A 6,653-nucleotide genomic window follows, 5' to 3' on the forward strand; every position below is an offset into this window, starting at 1 on the left:
TCTTTGATGCGCTATCTGCACACAGACTGTTAACATATTCTTAACAGTGTGCTACTTCTCAAGAGTAGCCATAGTTTGGTTCAGCTAACACCTGATGACATGGCACACTGGGGTGACAACACACTTTATCCGCTGGGTGCAAACTGACATCAGGGAGAACTCTAGCAAGGCTGCGTTGTCACACAACTGCACAAAAACCTCATGGGCTGCACAGGAGGCAGGTGGAGGAACGTGGAAGGAGACTTGTGCATTTATGTGTTTTAGGGTTAGGTTCAGTGTTTAAGTGACCAGAACCATGAAAATCTGAGAAGTTTTATTACTTTTGCTGTGTTTTCTTGGAGAATTCTCCAAAATAAAATGTTGCTAGGGCAGCCCTGCCTTAAATCTATCTCTCATTGAGGTCAGGGAATAGTAATAAATATAGTTTGTTCTGGCCAATCTCATTTTACTGACCCATAATGCCTACTTATGAAATTCAACACGTCGAATTTGGCATGACTGGATGGATAATTACTACATCAACTGCCTGATAAATCATAGCAGCTGATGAACGAATAAATAAGCTCAAACCAGGGCAGGTTGGATGAATCTGCTTGTTATTTAAAAAAACACATCCGGGGGTTTTGCAGACTCCGCATTTGACTTAATCTCTAATGGATTTTATTTAGAGTATTTCTCATGGATGTGGGGAATGTGCCTATGGTACAGCCAGGCTGGTGAGGCAGGAGGGGAAGGTATCTCGCTCTGTTTGTCTCTGGGGTGATGGGATTTCATACCAAGAACATGCCAGATCAACTTTTCCCTTTTTTTCAAATCTAAAGAAAAAAAAACAATCAATAAAAAGTCAAATACAATAAGAATTTTAAAATGATCTGTAATGATATCAAGCAGTGGCATGACAAGGCTACTGTAGTTGCTGCTCCAATTTTTTCATTTATTTATTTTTTTACCGTGTCCTGTCTGGCTGTGAAGCAAACAGAATTGATGTCTGAATGCTGGTAACAAGCCTTACAGATTTACTCTCAGGTGGAGCATCAAAGCGTCTGCTTTTTATGCCACGCCTGATACTTAAAACTTTATTGTTATTGTTTTTGAATGCTTTCTGACCAGACACGGAGACACAGGTGAAAGAGAAATGAAGAGACAAAAGGTGGGGAGAGAGGGGGGAAGAGGGTGGGGGGGTTCCACAAAAATAAACAACAATGAACAAAAGTCTGCTTCTAGACCTGCAGAAAGAGACAAGAAAAAAAAGCACAAAAAAAATATGGGACACAACAACAATACAACAAGATCAAGCTATCACTGCGTCAACTTGATGAAGAAATATATAATCAACGTTGTTTAACTGAACAGTCACACGATAATAAATCACAGTGCATTAAGTGCCCACCATAGTCTTAAGACCTGTGTTTAACGTGCCCAAGCCCATACTTTTGAGAGCACCATGTGAGCACCCGTGTGTGTACACGCGCTTGTTTATTTAAGGTTTATCTATAGGAGCGTCCAACAGAGAGTGTGAGGGACCACAGATCTGCCCCCCAAAGATGCGTAGGAGACGGGGGGAGCTCCAAGTCCCAGAGATCCAGGTGCTGCCCCAGAACACAGGAACCCCAAGGAGACTGCAACCAGAAAGGCCCCCGCCCCCCTCGAGAGGCACAGATGATCGCCCCGGGGGTCCACAACCAGCAACCGGCAGAATCCCGGGAGATATCAGCGGGAAGCCCTCAGGCCTGCCCGCAGCCTCCCACCCTTTAGCCGGCCGAGCCCGGGACCCAGCGACCCGGGACCCAGGGGTGACCACACCCACCGGGGACCCAGCAGAGCCCAGGGACCCAGACCCCACCAGGCCGCCACCGGGATTGATCAGGCAGACGCCAAAATTCTTAAACCCCCTGACCCGGGAGCCACGAACACTCAGGCAGACCAAGGCACCACACCCCACACCACGTGTGGCAGGGGGAGGGGAGACGAAGATCTATATCATCAAAAGAAGTCCCAGGAGAGGGGAGGAGTCAAAGGCCCCACCTGACATATACAGTCATACACAAACACAGTCACACACTCCCTCCCTCATGCTCACACATGTACATACAACCAAAGACTTACAAAACTGCACGCCGGACATCCACTCATGCTCCCCATACACACCGTATTCACTCTGGTCCCGGTACTGCTGCACATGGAGTACAACCATCACCGGTTACCAGAGTTTGACCCTTTCTGCTGGGGTGCTGATGAGCAGGCTCCCCCGCTCAACGCTGAGCACAGCAACCCACCACCCCAGACCCCAACCGGACGGCCAGATCTCCCTCCTAGCCTCCAGCCCCAGGAAGCCAAGCAACAACAGAGGTGGCTAAGACCCCTAGTCTCCCTCCGCCTGCTCCAATATAGTGTTGTGTGATCATGAGGTGTATTCCATGGCAGTGGTGAGCGAGCAGTGCGAGCATTGTCTGGCCAATGCCAGCTGATGCCACCACACCACCCCACTTGCACCCACAGCCCTCAGTGTCTAAGTGCAGTTTAAAATTGGAAGTGGGCACCGGCACTCGGGAGGAGGCTGAGAAATCCCCCTGCCAAGTGCCGTTGAATGTGCTCACTCCCAAGGCCCTAAGTGTGTGTGTTTGCGTGGAATGTCGTCGGTGGAAGTGTATAAGGTGCAAATAAAATTAGGGGGCAGGTTGCCACAGGAATGCGGAAATGGGGTCCATACCCGCACTCCCTGACTTGTCCACCCCCAAGGTCCTATGTGCATGTTTGTGTGATGATGTGAGGGAGCAGGAGGAGAGAAATATGCGGGGATGGGGAGGAATGGCTGGTTGGGCTTAGCCCTCCAGGGAGCCAGCTCCCCCACTGGCTCCAATAGGCACCCCTGTTGTCAAATTGCCACCCAGGGTATGGAGACCCCAGCCCATCCTGCCAGGGCCAAAAGCAGCAGCATTACAGAGCCCCACGGAATCCGAGGGCACCAACCCAGCCCCACCCCAGCAGAATATCTATGCCCATCCCTGCATTTGCACAACTTCCAGAATATATGACATAGGACATCCAGGTAAGGTTGGGTCCTCCCCCTCCTGGACCTCCCCCTCCCCTGTGATGGGACAGCAGAGGAGCCAAGGTCTACCCAAGGCCCCTGAACCCGGGCCAGGCACTGGTGCATGTTCCTGCCTTCTTCCCGGCAGCATACATGTCAGGACCCGACCCCCAAGGCCCCGCCCAGATCCCCACACGGGGCCAGCCACCCCAATACCCTGAGCCCCCAGGCCCCAACCCAGACCTGCCCAGGGGCAATGCAGCTTCCAGACAGTGACCCATGGCCACCGCCAAGACCTCCAAGGGGCCGCACTCACAACCGCCAGTAGTCCACCCCCCGAGGCAACCCAAGCACATCCAGAGGGGGGCTACGGCCCACCAGTCCCAGACATCCCGAGTGAACCCACCCCTAGGGAACATCCGGATACTCCAAACTCAGACCCTCCACCCCCCCACCCACATCATCCCACAGGACAACATCAACGGTCCCCCATCATCGCTATGTGATGGAACCGATCAAAGGAACCCAGAGAGATTGATATGAAGTGGAAGCAGAGGCTATATCAAGTGTAATATGATCTAACAAAAGATTTCTATACTGTTTAATGCAGAGTTTCTCTATTTTTCCAATTCAAGAGGATAGTTTTCTTAGCGATGCATATGGCAGTCAGAACCACGTGAACCAAAGATGTTGCAATCGGGACATCGTCCAGGTTTCCCAGTAAACAAAGAGAGGGGGTGGTTGGGATATGACATTTCAGAGACTTTGACAGGTCTTCACATACTCTACCCCAAAATTCCTGGACAGGTGGACAGGACCACAGTGCATGAATGTAATTGCCAGCAATGTTGTTTGTGCAGTGTGTACATGTGTCAAACGACACAAACTCCATCTTGAACATCCGATGACCTGTATAGTGTACTCTGTGTAGAATTTTGTACTGAATTAATTGTAAATTGGGGTGTCTGATCATTTTAAAAGTTTTTAAACAAGTTTGGGACCAGAAGTTCCGGACAAAGCTAACTGATAGATCCACCTCCCATTTTTCAACAGGGATTGCTATTCTATCGTCTATTTTGGACAGTGTCTTATATACTTTAGACAGTAGTTTGGGGGGGTTAAGATTATAGAAGTCTAATACTCTTGGTGGTGTTTTTAATTCTACTTTATTGAGCTTAAATTTTTGTTTAACTACAGATTTAATTTGGTGATATTCTAAAAAGCTATTCTTATCTATTCCAAATTGGGAGACTATTCTATTAAATGGGATGAAGTCCAATCCTTCACATATGTCTTCCAGGTATAGGATTCCTTTATTTTTCCAGTCCGGAAGGTTCATCATTTTATTATTTAGCAAAATATCAGGATTATTCCAGATAGGTGTGCGTCTGCATGGTACTAGTGAAGACTCTGTCATTTTAAGATACTCCCACCATGCTGTCAGAGAGGTGCTGATACTAATACTTTTGAAGCTTTTTGAAGACCAAAGACAGAGGAGGACTGGATCTACCCAACTTTTATTATTATTTATTAGCCAACAGGCTGCAATATATACCAAGATGGTTGCAAGATAACCCACTAGATGAGTCTTGGTTAGATATAGAACAGACACTCTGCAATGCGATAGAGCTTTCAGACTTACCATTTATTAGCTCAAGCATAAGAAAACATGAACAGTAACATCACTTAAGCAGCAACAAAGGACATTGCATAGTTTTAACCCTTAAAGGAGCAGGCTTCCAGATGATCCCCACTTTCTGTAAACAGTGTATATGCCTGACTGCTCATAAAGCTTTCAAACAGCATAAACTCTTCAAACAGTTAAGCATCAGATCACTATGTGCTGGCATGAAGTAACACCCCAAGCCCAAATGCTGCCCTTCTTTTGTAGTGGGCATAATTACAGCATTTCCTCCTGAATGATGTTTGTTATCGGAGTGGTTGTCCGTGGAGTTTCCACAAGAAAAGGTTCCCTTTGTCGCTTCTATGTGAGTTATCAGCTCCAGGAAAATTTCCGGCTGGACAAGCTTCCAGCAGGAACATCTGTTTTCTCTGAAATGTCAACAAAAACACAGAAAGCTTTACGTTCCGCTAACCCAACAATGGAGAATCATTAAAGCAATATCTTATTGTGCCTTATTATATTTTTGCTAGGATTTAGCATAAACCGAAATGGGCCCTCCATCATTGTTAGCTTAGCTGCTAGCTAATGAGATAACAACTAATTCTCCAAACCAAAGTCAATTTCTGCCAAAGGTAAGATACAACATTTCCATAGGAATGCACTTAATAAAAAGAATAGACACATGTGAGGATGCAAAAGTGCATTATGTGCAGCCCCTTTAAATAATGCTGTTTAATTAAATACAACAATGACAAAGAAATGTAACAACTACCAATGCTTACACATGATTTAGAATGGTCAGTAGGATTTTTGTGTCCCCCACTGCAGAGGCGGTTTTACCATTAGGCATAGGTAGGCAGCCGCCTGGGGCCCCCTTGTGTTGGGGGGCCCCCTAGCCCTGACCACCGGCACCCCTCTGTTAATGCCACAATATTCTTATTACCAACCTGTGGCCGCAGACGGGATTGGACATGTGCACTTCTCATTACCATAATTCCTGAACCGTTGAAGATATCATTAAAATTCTAAAAGTGCTGAAAAGATTAAAAATGGGGCTTTTCATGCATATACAATATATTACGGTAGACACCGGGATTCCCTGTCTTGAGTGCAACGAATCACAACACAGATTCAGAGACGTGCTGAGTTTGTCATCCAGAATGCTCCGTTTTATAACTTTTGAATGGCTGATCAGATTCAAAAAATCCCAACGGTTCCTAAAGGTACATAAAAGCAGCTTTCCAACGATCTATAGCATGAAGCAATCAGAGATATGGGAAATATCGCTACGAGGGGAAATCCTGCTGTACAGCCTGATTGAAAAGGAGCGCAGCGCCACGGTGAAAGCGGATAACGGAACGGGGAAGCTAATTAGCATAAAAAGCCAGCATGAAATTATGGAAATGCGTCAAAGAAAATCAGCACGATCCATTAGGTGTCCCAGAAGGCTTATAGCTATCTGAAGACAGTGACCACAAAGAAGGACAGATCTCCGGTGAACCAGGATATGAACGTTTGTTCAGTCTTTATATTTTATTTTTTTATTTGAACAACGCTCAACTATTTGCTAATTGTAAGATTCAGCTTCATTCCAGCATTATTTATCTTTTTACAATAGATAATTATTTTTGTTAAAACAAAAGTTTTTGGTAGCAGTGCACATGTGCAAGAGAAGCACCCCATGGCAGTGTGAGGTGTGCAGAGTGGGACTCTGCCTGGAGCTGGAGAGAAACTGCTTCAAGGTCTACCGCATCAAATAAAAACGTCTGAAAGTTTACAAAAATAAATGGTCTTAAAAACTGCTAAAAAAGATACCAAGGTTCAAACTTTTTTAAGAATAGATGCATTACAGTTCAAAGTTTAAATTGTTTGCCCAGTAATTTTGAAGTTCCTGTTCAGTAATAAATGTAAAAAATTCAAATCCGTTTTTTGCTTTTTTCACTTTTAAGTTGATTTTTTAAGGCTTTAATAGAAATAAATTCTAAATACAAACCATAC

The sequence above is a fragment of the Nothobranchius furzeri genome, chromosome 12 (assembly GCF_043380555.1).
Source record: "Nothobranchius furzeri strain GRZ-AD chromosome 12, NfurGRZ-RIMD1, whole genome shotgun sequence".
NCBI classification, from domain to species: Eukaryota; Metazoa; Chordata; class Actinopteri; order Cyprinodontiformes; family Nothobranchiidae; genus Nothobranchius; species Nothobranchius furzeri.